The sequence below is a fragment of the Ambystoma mexicanum genome, chromosome 6q, assembly GCF_040938575.1.
Source record: "Ambystoma mexicanum isolate Mex_15411 chromosome 6q, UKY_AmexF1_1, whole genome shotgun sequence".
Classification (NCBI taxonomy): Eukaryota; Metazoa; Chordata; class Amphibia; order Caudata; family Ambystomatidae; genus Ambystoma; species Ambystoma mexicanum.
The window spans coordinates 498,879,581-498,897,877 of record NC_090937.1 but is presented as its reverse complement, the minus strand read 5'-3'; positions in this window follow the sequence as shown (position 1 = coordinate 498,897,877).

The following is an 18,297-nucleotide window of genomic DNA, read 5'->3' as shown; positions in this document are numbered from 1 at the left end:
CTTTCCCCATAAGGTTGATCTGGACGCAGTGTCGAAAGCGACACTGAAGTCTGTGAATGCCGTGTAGACCATCAGTCTCCTAATTGCCCATGCTGATTCAATTAAGGTATTAAAAATCAACAAATTGTCAGCCGTTGAGCAACCCTTTCTGAAGCCAAGTTGGTTAAATGACAGGATCTGTCTAGCTTCTGCATCTTCCTCTAATTCCTAAAGCGGCACCCAGATTTTTGCAGGCACAGCTAGCATCACTAGGGTGTGATAGTTAGTTGGATAACTATATGCCCCTCCCTTGTTTATAGGGACTATCATGATTTGTTTCCAAGTTCAGGGGATTCTCCCTGTGATCCTTATGGCATCAAATAGGGGATGTAACACTTCTGCTGATTTCTCAGGGTGCAGTTTCAAAAGTGCCAGACACATGCCATCAGACCCCGGTGCTTGCGAGTCCTTAGTAGATCTCATTAAATTAGCCATAAGGGAAACCCCAGCGACAATGCTGCCAGAGTTGCATTTTTTCCAGCACCCGGCAATGAGGAATTACTGGGTATTTTCGACATTGACCCAGTAATTCCTGCATTGCCGGGTGTCAGTACCTGTCAGTCCGCATTCCCATTGTGCCCAATAGGGCTCAATGGGAATGGGGACATCAGATGCACCGGCACCATTCAGAATGGTGCCGGTTCATCCGACATGCTGTGCTCGCAGGTGCCGCTCTGCCCGCCAGGTCAGAGCTGGCAGGCTGACAGGCACCCGCGAGCACGGCTCGTAGTATGGCAGTCCGGGAACTACGGTACCGGCATGCTCACCGATACAGTAGTTCCCAGACTGCCATGCTTATAATGAGGCCCATTACCTTTATACATCCATCTAGAGGAGGCCCTGCATGCTTCAAAGAGTTCTCTCTTACGATCTCTATTGTACGTGTAATATGTGCACTCCATACTTTCACGCAGGCTCCTATCAAATCCATTTTTCCAGCTTGTTGGCAATTAACGGTGTTCAAGAAAGCTTGGGAGACATTTTCTGTCATAGTTTTCATTAACACATCCCAATGTTCTTGTGTTTCTTCTTGTTTTTCTCCCACTTGAACGTTCTCAGTCAATTTTGATATTTCTTTTTAATCTGGCGATTCCGTACAGCATACAGGATTCTCACATTTCCCAATGTTTTCCCGCAGTTGTTTTCTCAATTCTCTCTTCTTATATCTGATGGCTACACAAAATTGGTGCCTGTGTATGTTCTTTTTTTTTCGGCAGTACTTGACTATTTTCAAATGTGTCCTCTGCAGTCTTCGAGTTTGCATTTCAATTCTACGATGTAGCATCCTGCCTCCTACACAAGTTCTATTATGCCGCTCCCCTCTAGAGGGGCACCAGAATCTTTGGCATTAGCCAATAATCCGCTCTTCTGCCTCAGGTCCTCACAATTCAAGCTGAACCAGTTATCTACCTCTTCCAAAATGTGAGGAGTCTAGTGGATTCTATTGCCCCTTGGTTTGTGTCGACTTCACTCATTCATCAGGTTCAAATTCACACCTTTGAAGAGACAAAGAGATAATATGCCAGAGGGGAGTAGGCTGGGTGCTTTGCAGAAGACCATCTCAGAAGAGAACAGAGCAGATGAATCCAACAACAAAAGCTGGTGATCCCGAGAATGTGCACGCGATAGAAATTGCTCCAAGATTCATGCGCTCAACTCCTATGTTTTGATGTACAATTTATGTGGCTAATCTCTCAAATGTATGTATGCTAGTGATATCAAAAACGCTTGACACATAGTATTTAAACAACAATACCCAAATAAATACTCCTGTTCTACAGATATTGTTTTTATGGTCTGTTGCAATGATTCAGATGAAGTGGAAAATCTTCAAATCACCAATTAGATTGTGCGTTTATGTCTTGTGAAAATATAATACTTCAAATCACTAGTTAAACCTTCACTTGTTTCGCCCTACTAGACTTTTTCAAGGCTATCGTGATCCTAAAAAATCATAACATCTCCGACTTTGTAATATCATACAACGCAGTTTTTGATTAATGACATACTACAAGATTAAAAATAAAAAGACATAAAAATGTTTTTGAAAAGAAAAGAATGAGAAGGAAGGGAGTTTGACAGGAAAAAAATGGAGAAAAAAATAGAACATTAGAATATGTGGCGAATTCGCCTAACAATAAAGCTTGAAACGCTTTGATATCTTGTATATGTCAGTGGACCACGCAACAAGGTTTATTGGATCATTTAAATAAACAAATATTACCATACATGAGTTATACGCACACTCAATGAGAAGGTCTACAGCCATAGTTATAACACTCAATATTTCTAATTAGGCTGGCCTTGCAGAATAATTAGGCCATGTGGATCACCCCCAAAAATAGAATGTATTTATCCATAGCTATACCTATCACAACATCATTTTCAGGGCTTTTTGCATAGAGTGTTCACGTTAACATGTGGATAATTATGAGACATTGAGGAGATTGCCACCATCTTTCCAACCTCTTTAATTTTCTATCATATACTTTACATATATTTGGTTACCTTCTCTAAATATCTACAAATATATGAACTTTTCTTTCTCAGTGTTCATTTACGTACTAATACGTCAATTAGGACCTGATACTTCAGGATGTCATACATCTCATGATGTAACTATTAATAACAGACGTCAGGAAATATTGCCTTTATTGTCTCGCAATTCTTTGATTCCTTGTTACACCACTTCATTTCAATCGGTAACCTGTTGTATTCATTTATACATATTTAATCTGCTTTATCACAGTTATTTTGATGTCATATGTGATGATCACTCGGTATATGACATTGCCATTAATAGCAGACACCATTACACATGCAGCACGCACTACCACCGCTAATGGAGGACAATGGCCTAACAGGAAGGAAGGAAACCATGTAGACAATCTGTAAGTTCTATTTGGGATCTAACTTGATGACATGTCCTATTTTAAGCTACATTAACACTAAAATTAGGTTCAGAATCGACTATATTCATATATTTAAATCTTCTCCTTTAGACCACGATGGAGTTTAATGAGGAACACCTCTAACTCTGTGTCTCTACAAAACACAAATATCTGATCACACAACCCGTGGACTGGTGAGTGTTTGCACAACCTTATTTTAATATTGTTTCCTAGTTTGAGCATACCATGCTCAGCAGTCACAAAGTTCTGATTTGGTCATAGGTCATGAGGGTGCCAGACCGCTTAGAATAAGATAACTCGGAATGCAACATCAATGAAGAAAACTAACAAGATTGAGACTTACAGTAAGTATTTTATAGAGTTCTCCTTATTTACAATTTTTATGATGAATATATGAATCACAAACTGTGAAATTGTTAAGCTAATCCACCATGTATTCAAATTATATATTGTTTCTCCGTTTCTCCCCTCTTATACTGAATGAAAAGGGTAACATTTAACTCAATGATATAAGTAACATATTGGTGCAGGACAAATATGAACTGTCCCATGATTGACCTATTTCAAGAGCACCCCACTGGGAACTATTCTTTATTAATATGTCAGGGAAGCCTAGTACATGGCCAAAGCCGACGTCCTGAGGATGAGGACGTGTTACTGGTGCCACATCATAGAAAGTGACATAGGGAAGGCTGCACTAAACGCTATTTGCCCGAATTATTTCAAGAATAAAGGCAATTGGGTGCTCAACCAAAATTTCACCCAAGTAGTGATTAGTTGGATAAGGTCCTTCTTTGTGTACTAAAGTGTGTTTGTTTTCTTATTGCATTGTGAGATCTAGGTGCTTTCAAACAAGTATTACTTACGACTTATTTGTATGCACCATATCTAATTTCCATTCACTGTCCACAATATGACTTCAGTCGCAGCAAGGGATCGCAGACAGTATTTGCACAGTGATCGTATTTCCTCTGTGAGCCTGTGGATAATATATGTGTTCGGGTGCTCACTCACTCAGAGGAGACGGACCTTCTTCCCACGCTGCCTTCTCCTTTGTGATGAGTTCAAGAACCCCTAGGCTACCACAATGATCCTAGCAATTGCCAGAATGGTGGTAGAGGGGTCTGGTATGCCAGGGTTGTGGTTCTGGCCCCAAAATTGTTTTGTTTATTTATCAATGGGGTCATTTGAAAACTGCTGAGCACCCAGACGGACGCCCCTACTCTAGAATCGGATAAGATACCAATTCTTCTTTTTGCAGGTGATGCCGTTCTGCATTCCCTACTCCCAGGGCCTTAAGAATCAGCTCAAGATTGTTTAAGCCTTTTGTGATGCTAACGGGCTAGCCATCAATGCCGGAAAACAAAATCACAAATCTATAGGAGAGGCAGGACCAAGAAACATCTTAAACTAACGTTATGGCATAGGGAAGGACCCATAGAAAATGTCAAGAGTTATGACTACCTATGCTTGAGGGTGAATGAGGTCTGTACTTGGGGGCAACATCATGGAATGAATGTTCGCTGAAAATTCTGGCGCAAGCCTCCGAAAACGTGCGATTCGCAGTGAATGTCCGAAATCGCAGTGCATGTGCGAATATCGCAGGGAAACCAGCGCACATTGATTCATGGAAGTCCGTGCGCAAGTAAAATCTGGGATGTGCGCTGAAAAAGTGTACGGCACACGCTGGCGCACAGGTCATCTAACGACATGCGCTAAAGCCACAGCGAAAGCACACATAGCGCGGCGCACATAACAAAAGTAGGCGGAATACGGGGCGTAACACTCGGAATGGGGAACAACGCGTGAAAATGTGGGCGTCACGGGGGAAGAACAGGAGGCAAGTGCGCGGAACGCCCACATGTTCGCCTACAACACGTATTCATGGAATCGAATAGGGCAAACCAGCGCACGGGCAAAGACACGCCCAGACCCAAACCCGTCCGCCACACAAAGGCAGGCAGTACCATCCCTGCGCAGGAAAAAAATGTGCGCCAAAATGTGCGCTAACAAAAGCATGTATATACAGCTCTGATGAATGTCCCATACTGTGGCTCCCTAGGACGTGCAAAGGGGTACGCAACAAACACGGACACCCGCTGTGTGAAAAATAGCGCATGCGTGTATTTCGGGGGTGTGCGGGAAGTACGACACGCGATTAGCCCTGGGGGAGCGGGGTAGGTGTATTTCAGGGGTTTGTGTGAAGTTTCACACGCGATAGTGCTTGGGCGAGCGGGGTACATGTATTTCAGAGGTGCGCGGGAAGTATCACACGTGATAGGCCTTGGGCGAGTGGGGTACGTGTAAATCTGTGGTTCACGGGAAGTATCACACGCGATTGGGCCTAGGTGAGCGGGGTACGTGTATTTCAGGGGTGCACGGGAAGGTCTACACGCGATTGGCCTGGGTACGTGTATTCAAGGGGTGCGCGGGAAGTTTAACATGCGATTGGCCTGGGTACGTGTATTTCAGGGGTGCGCGGGAAGTTTCACATGCGAGTGGCCCTTGGCGAGCGGGGTACGTGTATTTCAGGGGTGCGCGGGAAGTTCTACACGCGATTTGCCTGGGTACGTGTATTCAAGGGGTGCGCGGGAAGTTTAACAGGTGATAGGCCAGGGTACGTGTATTTCAGGGGTGCGCTGGAAGTTTCACATGCGATTGGCCCTGGGCGAGCGGGGTATGTGTATTTCAGGGGTACGCGGGAAGTTCTACATGCGATTGGCCTGGGTACGTGTATTCAAGGGGTGCGCGGGAAGTCTAACACGCGATTGGCCTGGGTACGTGCATTTAAGGGGTGCGCGGGTATTTCCAACCGCGATTGGCCCTGGGCGAGTGGGGTACATGTATTTCAGGGGTGCGCGGGAAGTTCTACATGCGAATGGCCTGGGTATGTGTATTCAAGGGGTGCGCGGGAAGTTTAACACGCGATTGGCCTGGGTATGTGTATTTCAGGGGTGCGTGGGAAGTTTCACACGCGATTGGCCCTGGGCGAGCGGGGTACATGTATTTCAGGGGTGCGCGGGAAGTTCTACACGCAATTGGCCTGGGTACGTGTATTCAAGGGGTGCACGGGAAGTCTAACACGCGATTGGCCTTGGTACGTGCATTTCAGGGGTGCGCGGGAAGTTTCACATGCGATTGGCCTGGGTACGTGCATTTCAGGGGTGCGCAGGAAGTTTCACACGCGATTGGCCCTAGGCGAGCGGGGTACATGTATTCAAGGGGTGCGCGGGAAGTTTAACACGTGATTGGCCTGGGTACGTGTATTTCAGGGGTGCGCGGGAAGTGTCACACGTGATTGGCCCTGGGCGAGCGGGGTATGTGTATTTCAGGGCTGCGCGGGAAATTCTACACGCGATTGGCCTGGGTACGTGTATTCAAGGGGGCGCGGGAAGTCTAACACGCGATTGGCCTGGGTACGTGCATTTCAGGGCTGTGCGGGAAGTTCTACATGCGATTGGCCTGGGTACGTGTATTCAAGGGGTGCGCAGGAAGTTTAACACGCGATTGGCCTGGGTACGTGTATTTCAGGGGTGCGCAGGAAGTTTCACACGCGATTGACCCTGGGCGAGCGGGGTACGTGTATTTCAGGGGTGCGCATGACGTTCTACACGCGATTGGCCTGGGTACGTGTATTCAAGGGGTGCGCGGGAAGTCTAACACACGATTGGCCTGGGTGCGTGCATTTCAGGGGTACGCGGGAAGTTTCACACGCGATTGAACCTGGGCGAGCGGGGTACGTGTATTTCAGGGGTGCGCGGGAAGTTCTACACGCGATTGACCTGGGTACATGTATTCAAGGGGTGCGCGGGAAGTTTCACACGCGATTGGCTTTGGGCGAGCGGGGTACGTGTATTTCAGGGGTGCGTGGGAAGTTATACACGCGATTGGCCTGGGTACGTGTATTCAAGGGGTGCGCAGGAAGTCTAACTCGCGATTGGCCTGGGTACATGCATTTCATTGGTGCGCGGGAAGATTCACACGCGATTGACCTGGGTACGTGCATTTCAGGGGTGTGCGGGAAGTTCTACATGCGATTGGCCTGGGTACGTGTATTCAAGGGGTGTGCGGGAAGTTTCACACGCGATTGGCCCTGGGCGAGCGGGGTATTTGTATTTCAGGGGTGCGCGGGAAGTTCTACATGCGATTGGCCTGGGTACGTGTATTCAAGGGGTGTGCGGGAAGTTTAACACACGATTGGCCCTGGGCGAGCTGGGTACATGTATTACTGGGGTGCGCGTGAAGTTTCACACGCGAGTGGGCCTGGGTGACCGGGGTATGTGTATTACTGGGGTGCGCAGGAAGTCTTACACGCTCGCCTACAACACATATTCATGGAATCGAACGGCCCTAAGGCATGTGCCAAAAAAGACGCGCCAATCCGGAAACACGTACGCCAGCAGGAAGCAGACGTACGTCGACCCGCGCAGCATAAAAGTGCACACAAACAACAAACAAGCTCAGACGCCAGGATGAATATACCGTTCCTAGCAGCAGTGGCCGTGGGATACCGCATGAGGAGGAGGAGGATAGTCCGGGCCAGAATATTTACACCCAGAACCAGCCTTTTTGGGATGCCTGATGACCAGGTGTATGGGAGGTACAGATTTCCACCTCACATAATACTCGACCTGGTCAGTGAGTGGGAGGATGACCTCACATCACCCACCCTCTGCTCCTAAGCACCTCTGCTCCTAAGCACTCAGCCCCCTGGAGAAGGTCCTTAATGTACTGCACTTCTTGGCCACTGTATCATTTCAGTGACAAGTGCCATAGTGGGGGGGGGGTGTCACAGGCCACGCAGTCAAGCTGCCTACATCAGGTCTTGGCCATCATCACTGCACGCCCATCAGTCCGCAGGCACATATACCTGCCCAGAACACCTGCAGAAAGTCAGGCTGCCGCCCAGGATTTCTATGGGGTGGCACAAAGTGCTAGGTGCCATTGATAGCACCCATGTGGCTATGCGTCCCCCCAGGGCATCTGAGCACATCTATAGAAACCGCAAGCACTGGCATTCCATCAACGTCCAGGTAGTATGTGATGGCAAGGGAATCATCAACTCAGTATATGCCAACTATCCAGGCTCCACCCACAACAGTTTCATTTACAGAATGTCAACCCTAAACCGGGACCTAGAAGCTGGGTGGCATGGCAATACATGGCTGCTTGGTGAGTATAAATGCCACTGCACATGCATGCATGTCAGATACTGAGTAATGTTACAACCCCACTAATGATACCCATCACCACCTCACCAGGGGAGAGTGCCTACCCTCTGAGCACCCACATGATGACGCCAATTTGGAACCCCACCACGCCACCCCAGGTAAGATACAACACAGCCCACATTGCAACCCAGGGCATAGTGGAGCGCACATTCGGAGTGCTCAAGTCACGCTTTCGCTCCCTTGACCGTTCTGGCTGGCAGCTGTTATACGCTCCCCAGTAGTGTGCAGGATCATAGTGGCAGCATGTGTCCTGCACAACGTTGCAACACGCCGGAGCCTGGCCGTGGACATGGTGGTGCCCCCACATCCCCAACCACATGCACGCCCGCTGCGCATGGGAGGGGAAAGGACACGGGGTGAGGCAGCCCGTACACAGCTGGTGGCTAATTACTTCACCTAAAATCACACCCCTGTGGAGTGCACACAGCCCTGGCACATACCAGCTGACAATCAATGAGGATGAGTCAAGTGACAGTCAACTGTCACAACCATACCATCCTGAGATTGTTCACTTGGAAGTGTTCCAATGTGTGCATCCCTACCTACACAAACACCACCAATGCTGTGTCATCAAAAGACACACTTCTATGCTGCTAAAATCATTACCCCCTTGCAAGATACAACATGACAACAGTGCCATGTCACCCAACCCCTCCCCAGAACCGCCACCTAACACACCATGGCATGTCATGCTATGTGAGAGCAAACAAAGTAATCCCCAAAACATGACACAAGTGTCACAAAGTACATTGTCCCTAATGGAAACTGGCCACATACAATATGCTCCCATCAATGTAGAACTAACAACACACATGACCAAATACTTACCACAATACAATGCAGCTACCCAACCCCAAACATAGCATAAACATGACAGTACCAAGTTAAAGGATACGTAGTCTTACAACCTGATTATGCCAGCACATCGACCACTTCCAACTGCACAGTGTTGGTGCCACGCAAATCTGTAAGTGCACTGCTTACAACATGAACTCCATCTCCGAAGTAGACGGCCTTGTGAAGACATGAGAAATGAACCTGCAAATTAGGAGGGAGACATGGATGCACAGCACACATCAATACAACATGCAGTGTACAATACAACAACAATATGCACTAGGAATGTACACACAGTATTGACTACAGACTGCCCACACATGTCATGGGAGTCCAACGTCACTGTGTAAGTCACTGTCACTTGGGCACACCCTTTGCAAGCCCATGGAAACGGGAAGCAGGAGGGGTGTGTGTCTCACGAACCCAAGCATCTAACCCAAACTCAGGACAAGCCTGCATGTGCCCAGCCGGAATACAGTGGATGCCCACGGGAGCCACACAAGGCAACACACCGTAACACAAAATCAAAAATCAAAAATCAAAAATGGCCATGTGGGGGTAGGAGGGGATGGGGGAGGCCATCCAGGAGGTCTGAGGACAGGGTGCACACCAACAGCCACCTGTGTGGATGTTGGGAAAAAAAACACCTCCATGGGCTCATGGCCTGCACGGCTACGCTATCGTGGGAGATTCAGATTCGCTGTGGTCGCTCTCCTCACCCTGTGCTGCTGCCGACACAGGAGGTGGTGGTGCTATGGGAGGCAGCCCACGCAAAGCCCTAGTCTGGTCCTGCATGGCAGCAAGCATGCAGGTGTGGAAGGTCTCGTTCTGGAGGATTATAGTGCGGAGATCCCCATGCACCACCTGACGTGATGCCCGGACCTCCTCCCAAGTTGCCTGCATCTCAGCTGAGAGCGTATGTGTGAGCCGCTCCAGCTGCTGTTCTGTCCTCGTGTGAGTGGAAGCCTCAAGGTCAACAAGAGTCTGCCTGAGGTGATGGACTTCTACCCTCAGGGCTTCCCTGTGGCCCCGGGACTCCATAGAAATGGCTTCCCGCAGAGTGTCCAGGGCCGCCTGTCTGTACCTATTGGACGCCAACATGTCCTCCCTGAGTGATTGGCAAATGGAGTCTGTTGCCTGCTGTAGTTGCTCCATCTGCCTTTCTGGGGGGACAATGGAAGTGGCCACCCTCTCCATTGCTTGAGCCATCATCTCAGATGATGCAGCCTGTTGGTTTGCCATACCGTATATGGATTGCTCCCATGCGGTATTGCCTGGTGGCGTACGACCACGGCGTTGGCGGGCACCACACCTGTCTGGGGCAAGGCTAACTGTGCCTTGCTGTGACGCCACTGCCTGAGGCTGCAGGACTGCATTTCCCCTCTGATCTGCTGGCCCAGGAACAGGATCAGATGTTGCGGAGTGTGGCCCTGCATCCGTAACCACCAAAGGCGGACCTACCAACACTGACATCCCCATAGTTGGCTCTACCCCTGGTGCAGGTGGGTAGGACAGAACAGAATCCCTTCCAGAAACACTTACCTGCGACGGCACATAGGTCTCATCATCCGAATCAACACCTGAATAGAGGTCTGGGGAGGTGCACCAAGAGACACCCCTGGAGAGAATGGTCTGCAGCAAGAGAGGGTTCTCCCCTACCACCACACAACGTCCCCCACTGGTGCCCGGTCGTGCCTGAGATCCCTCCTGGGTCTGCACCATCTCCTCAGCCTCAACAGCATCAAGTGCGTCATCCCCTGCAAAAACATGAAAGACAAAAAATGGAAACAGGCATTAGCACCATGGCACACAATTAGGCCTGACAAGCTACAGAACCAGTGCTTGATTGACACATGTCCCACATGACTATAACCCTCCCATGCATGCACTGTCACTGAGTTTGAAGGGGAGGCAAATGGCAGACACTGATGACACCAAGATGGAAGAGCAACACATGAGCTGCATGCTGGCTAGCAGTGCCATCACACATTGGCCTGTGATTGGCATGTCCAATCCACATACATGACACATGCCATCACACAGATGGCATGTACCATAGGCATGTCACATATGTGACAATAGGGCTGAGAAATGTGTAGTAAAAGTGGGGGAATTGAAAAAATCAGCCTGAAAGAACACTTAAAAATACGGAACAATGTTGTTGCAAGATGCCACTTCAAGGGCAACTGGCGTGATGTAGCACAAAATGTCTACTGTAATACCCAAATCCAGGGGCGCAGAATGTTTTGGATGAAGCACATGGGTGACCCAAACCACTCAGGCACACACACCCTCACCTGGCACTCAATCAGAAACCCTCACACACACAACATACACATGGATCACACACACATGCATGTGCACTCACCGGACAATGCCTCATACTCTGGCAGTTCTCCCACACCTTGGATCTGTTCCTCTGTGACGTAGGTCCCAGCAAAATACTCATGTAGAGTGAGTTCAAAGTCCTCTGCTGGAGACCCACCTCCAGTCACCAGAGTAGCGGCATGACTTGAGGCCAGCTTTTTCTTTGCCCTGTGTTTAAGGTCATTGCAGCGCTTGTAGCAATCATTAGCTGTGCGCCTCAATATTCCAAGGGCACTTATGATGTCCGCGACGGTCTGCCAGTGTGCCTGACGTTGAGCAGGTGTGGTCTTGCACCCTGCAGTTATCAACATTTCACAGTCATGTGCGGACACATACTGCACAAGTGCATCACGTTCAGCATCAGTGCAGCTAGGCTTCCTTGGCGTGCCGGACTGTGTAGCTGTGTCTGGGTCATCAGCCTGTACTGGACGTGCACTCTTCCTCTTTCTTTTTGAAGGTGGTGGGGATCCTGAGTGGCCTACGCCGCTCTGGCCACTAGTTGAAGTGTGGGAATGCACACTGACCATGGGACTTGGTGCAGGCATTGGCTGAGTGTGATGTAGTAAGGGGGAACGTTAGCAAGATGGACTGGGACCAACACTGTCCTGGCTGGGAGAGTCAGAGCTGGGGTGGATGGAGCTGCAGCTGCCCCTGCAGCCTCCCCACCCTGCCTACTCGGGGCAGCAGATGACATAGCTGCCCCTGATCCACGTGGCCTGGTGACACCAACTTGCACTGCCACACGTGGCCTAGACTTGCTGACCTGGAAGTCAGCCTGGGAGTCACCCTGTGCCAGGTCAGGTGCCACAATTGGCCGGTCCAACAAGGGCTGAGCAGGGATGGTGTCAGCCACGTTTCCCTCAACCATGGGGGGGCATGGGTGTCCCTGACTGGTCCTCCACACATGGGGGGCTAGGGGTACCCTGCAAATCCCAGCCACGTCCCCTACCACGCCCACCACGACCACCTCATGAGGCTCGGCCTCCTTTGCCACTCTTACCTCTTGGTTGCCTCCCAACCATGGCACTGGTGTTGTTGTGCTTATTGGAGTTGCAGTAAACTATTGTCCTGGGCAATTGGGGGTCAAAGGGGTAGGTACTAGATAGAATTCGTACCCTAGTGCTCTAGCAAGGCTGTATGTGACCCCCTGGGGAAAGATGACGGGTCACACAACGCACAGGCACCCCAAAAACAGAAAATAACGTGCACGCAACCCCTCGTAGACCACGTGCGTGGAAAAATGAACCCGCACTACGCTGTGGCACCCAGAATCACAAAAATTAACGCACGCGTGTGACAGGCAGCCTACAATGACCTCTGAAGGGGTACGCGACACACGGGGCAAGCACAGTTGGTAAATACGTGCGCGACTCACCGTCTGCCTGGAAAAAGAGCGTGAAAAATGCGCGCATGTGCGCGTTGGCAACACCCCCGCCAAAAGAAGAATTGTACGCTGTCTGAGGAGACAGGACAAAAGAAGAAGTGAACGCTGTTTGAGGAAACAAGCCCAACAGAAAATCAGAAAAAAGCTGTCAGAGGTAACAGGGAGTACGAACTAGAAACGCTGTCAAGTAAATCGCGCGTGAACCGACAAGAAGTACAGAATTCACCCACTTGCTCTCCACGAAAAGCACGTACAAGGAAATGGCATCATACACGTACCTTTTAAACCAGCCCACACGTCCAACGTCACTTCCACGTGTACGCGCTAAGGGCCTATCCTCCAATTACATGAGCTGACACTCGGACGTGCAGTTTTTGGATGTGTAACATGCACCCCCCGTGTTCAGGGAAACGCCCGCGTGCACGTCACAGATGCGCTTACGCGCTAAGGGCCTTTGATCCAATGAAATCGTGTACGTGTGCTGACACGCTTACGCGCTAAGGGCCTTTCCTCGAATTACACGCAGACGTGCTGGATTTTCACATGCCAAATCACTCCGTATCAAGCTGGCCACACGTAAGCACAAGGAAGACCACGCTCCTGCCCAGAAGGCTGAATTACTGCCCCCAGAGCCCCGAGCACGCTCCCACCTGCCATCTACTGCTGCCTGCCTGCCTGCTGCCCACGTGCCCTGCTATTTGCTGCCTGCACATCAGCCAGGGGTGCAGTATCTGTGACCACCCCTGCTGGAACTGAAGACTCCCGACTGGGATTCCATCGCTCCACAGCCCAGCCCCAGGACCCAGTTGCCCACCCACTCCTGCCTCTGCGGTTGCCATGTCGGGCACAACACCATATGGCACCACTGGCAACCCCCAGCCAGAGAGGCAGAGGGCCACCAGCTTCACTGCCACCGAAGTTGGTGTCCTGGTGGAGCAAGTCCTGGTGAAGTATGATGCCCTCTTCGGAGGTTTGCGCCGACAAGGAAGGACAGACCAGGATCTGGACGGACATTGTGACTGCCATCAACGCGGAGGGGGTGGCAGTCCGCCAATTCCATCATGTCAAGAAATGCTGGGAGGACTTCAGGTCGAGGACCCTCAAGAAGGCCCAGCGCCTCTTGAAGGCAGCGGATGCTAAGGGGCGCCGGGGCCACCTGTCGGAAGATCAAATGAGGGTCCTGGAACGCATATCCCCAGCGCTCCACGTCCAGGTCCTTGAGAGGCAGACCCGTCTGGAGTCGAGCGGTAAGTGTACATGCATACTGATTGTAAGCTGTGCGTGTGGTGGTGTGCCAGTAGTGTGCAGGTTGCACATGTGGTTTTGTAGGGCCATGTATGGATGTGTGTGTACAGGGCCGTGAGGCTAACACATGCGAGGCCTCTCATGTGTGACACATGGATGGTGCATGTGTGTGTAAGCTTGCATGCCAAATGCAGATGTGTGAGCACACATGTTTGAATGACTGTGTATGTAAGTAGGCATGGTCGTGGTGTCACACATGGATGTCGGTTCCAGCTGCATGTATCTGCACCGTGTACATGTGCATGTGTGTGTATTTGACAAGGGTGCAACAGTGATGCAACATGGATGCTTGGGACACTGATATGTAGAAGACTGATTGCCAGATGTGACATGGATGCCGATCTCATCACTGCGACACTTGGTGGAGGTGTACACATGCATGTAAGTGTGGTGGCGTGTGTGCATGTCTAGTGCACTCCCTGTGTCTCATGTGATGTCTGGCTCACCTTTGCCTTCTCATGCTGTTGTATGTGTATGGATGGTGCTGGCTGTTGCAATACGGCTGTTGAATAGCGCATGTGTGTGAGTTGAAATGACATGTGTGTTGGGGATTGTGATGCCATGTCTGAAGTTTGACAATGACACTCGTGTGCATCTGTCATGTGTGTATGAGTCCATTGTACAGTGCCCTGATGCCTGTCTCCTATGTCTCCCTGTCTGCAGCGTCAACTGATGAAGAGGGCGGAGAGGGTGCTGTGGAGCACAGTGGCGGGGATCACACCGCCAGCCGGAGACGCAAGGCCCGGCTCCCCTCCCAGGTTGTCATCTCGTCGGGGAGTGAGGAGTCCGGTGCCGCGTCCCAGGTCGCAGGTGCCGAGGGGAGGTCCAAGAGGCAGAGGTCAGAGTTGGACTCCTCGGCAGCAGAAGGGGCAGCTGAGACCCCACAGGGCCCGACGGAGGAAGATGGCACAGAGTCATCCAGGTTGGTGGGGGTTTGGTGGAGGAGGAGGCCGTGCAAGGGACAGAGACGGGGTCTGGAGGTGGGGATTCCACTGGTGCTAGTGGTGCAGTGCAGGGGCAGGGACAGGAGGCAGCACAGGCCGCCGCGGAGGTGTCTGTGTGTAATCCTGTCCCTGATCCTGACACTGCATCATGCTGCACCAGCAGGGATGCCTACGTCCAGACCCGTTTTCAGGCAGGGGATTAGCTTACGACAACTATCCTTCCTCTGCCTGCGGATGTGGCTTTCCGGGACCGGGTTGAGCCTGTCCTGGGTGGTGTGGCGTTGCGTCAACGGGCCATGCGAGGTGACCTGCAGTCTTTTCATGAGGAGACTGCACGTCATCTCGAATGGCTCGTTGACCACGTCAGCCTACTGGGACAGGTCAGCTAGGCCGGATTCCTCTGTTTACTAGGACTTGTTTCGACCCCCTCCTCACCTGAACCCCCTTTGCGCCAGTCGTCCTCCGTGCCATCTTCCCACCCATGTATCACCTCGGTGCCCTGTGGAGCTGCCTCTGACCGTTCGGCCAGGCTGGTGGAAGAAAGATCCCTGCCACAGTCGGGAGTCGGACGTCCAGCAGGGGTGGCCACCTCAACAACTGCACCCCAGCCAGAGGAGGATGTGCAGGCAGCAGGCGCAAGGGCACAGGCACAGCAGCAGCGGCAACAAGGTGGGAGCCATGATGGCTCGGGGCCTTCGACATCGGAGGGGCAGGCATCGGCCGGAGGGCAGGAGGACCCAGGACAGGAAGTGTCTTCCGTGTGGCAGCGGTTGGGCCACACCATAGATGCGGACCGGCAGCGGGCGGAAGATGCACGGCTCACAATGATCAGGGCGGAGAACTCCATGCGGAGGGCCCTGAGGCGGGCCGAGTGCCTTGAGGCGATTCGCAGGGAGTTGGAGGAGAACATGTCATCATCCCTGCGAACCCTCGGGGCCATGGAAGAGGACCGCCTCCAGGACATTGAGCAGGAGTTCGATGATGCCCTGGCCTGGAACATCCAGAAGTGAGCCGTCGGACTAGCCCGCTGCCCTTGTAAATAGTACTTTAGTGTTAAGTTTCCTTTCGTTTTTTCTTTATTTTGGTTGCGCTTGGACAATGCACCACGTTTCTGTATATTTTTTTTAATAGGTAGTATTTTTGATAGGTTTCATTTCTTCAGTTGGGCTCATGGACCCTGGATTGTTGTATATAGTTCACCATTGGATTCCTCTTTCTTTTTTTTAAATTTCACCATGGAGCAATGGTTTTCACTTTGTTTTTTCCCTTGGATTTGCTTTGTTGGACTGTGACTTTGGACACCATTTCTTTTGGATTTCTTTGGAGTATTATTTCTTGTTTTTCATTCTTTCACGGACATCCAGCTATTGTTTTTTTATTCCCATTGTTGTTTGTTTGATTTTAATTACATTCATGTTGTGTTTAATACATTTTTTTCTTCATACTTCGATGTGTGGTATTATCTCATTGGTTTCATGCAGGTCAAGATTTGGGTTTTCACATTCACTTGCAACCATTGTGTGTGTGACAGACATGTGTTCATTTACATACTTGCCATTGGGGTTGTATCATGTAATTGCCTTTTCTATGTGGGTGGATGCAATACTTTGGGTCTTTGTGCTGGGTAGGCTGGCCATAAGGGCCATGATTGGGATCGTCATGAGCTGGGGGCAGCGGGACATGAGTGGGGGCCTGCAAGCAGGTGCCCCTGACTGCTGGGGGGTGGGGGTGCTGGGAGACATGTGTGGGGGCCTGCTGCAGGTGCCCCTGACTGCTGGGGGGTGGGGGTGCTGGGAGAGATGTGTTGGTGATCATGTTGCAACGTGACATGTGGCTTGGTTGGGGGGCATGCCCATGGTGGATGGGCTGCCTGCGGGACATGAACAGGGGTGCAGGGTAGTCCCCTGTGGTGTGGGCTTCCTGCAGGGGCCGTGGAGGGGGTAGAGGGAACACCTGGGAGGACCCACACTGCCATTTCACGTGTAAATCTTCCCGCGCACCCCTGAAATACATGTACCCAGGCCAATCGCATGTGAAACTTCCCGCGCACCCCTGGAATACACGTGCCCAGGCCATTCGCGTGTATAACTTCCTCCGCACCCCTGAAATACACGTACTCAGACCAATCACGCGTGAAACTTCCCGCGCACCCCTGGAATACACGTACCCAGGCCATTCGTGTGTAAAACTTCCTGCGCACCCCGGAAATACACGTACCCAGGCCAATCGCATGTGAAACTTCCCGCGCACCCCTGAAATACACGTACCCTGGCCATTCACGTGTATAACTTCCCGCGCACCCCTGAAATACACATACCCAAGCCATTCGCGTGTAAAACTTCCCGCGCACCCCTGAAATACATGTACCCAGGCCTATCGCGTGTAATAATTCCCGCGCACCCCGGAAATACACGTACCCAGGCCATTCACGTGTATAACTTCCCGCGCACCCCTTAAATACACGTACCCAGGCCAATCGCGTGTGAAACTTCACGCATACCCCTGGAATACACGTACCCAGGCCATTCGCGTGTTAAACTTCCCGCGCACCCTTGATATACACGTACCCAGGCCAATCGCGTGTGAGACTTCCCGCGCACCCCAGGAAAACAGTGCCCCACTCGCACAGGGCCCTTTCACGTGTGAAACTTCCCGCGCACCCCTGGAATATACGTACCCAGGCCAATCGCGTGTATAAATTCACGCAAACAACAGTTATACACGTGCTCCACTCGCACAGGCCCTTTCGCGTGTGGAAGTTACAGCGAAACCCGTAATACACGTTCCCGCTTGGCGTTTGCTGTTTGGCAGTCCAATAAACTGGTCCAGGGTTGGGGCAGCCCTTTGCGCTGGATTGGGGATTTTGATGGCTTTTCCTTGCGCGAGGGCGTTCTTGGGGGCGTAACTGGCACTGCTGCAGGGTTTCTGCGCCACTCTGCGGCACGGCTGCTTTTGGAGGCTAAAATCCATAAATACGCTGTGCGCAGAAATCGATTTTAGTGCACGCGGCTGGCGCAGACATTCGCACAGGAACACTGTGCGCCAGCCGCGTGCGCCACTTTTGTGCGAATTTCTATGAATTACCCCCAGAGTGTGCTGCACTGACATTGGTTAAATATAGTGGTTCAATAACTAGATTGGCTATAGAGCATGGGAGTGGTGCAGTGGACGTTTCTCTCAAAACCTATTATATGTGCCAAGCCAGGCAAGCGGCACTATATGGTGCTGAGCGCCTGGGCATGAACAATACAGGGAAACTACAAGCAGCGGAGCGGACA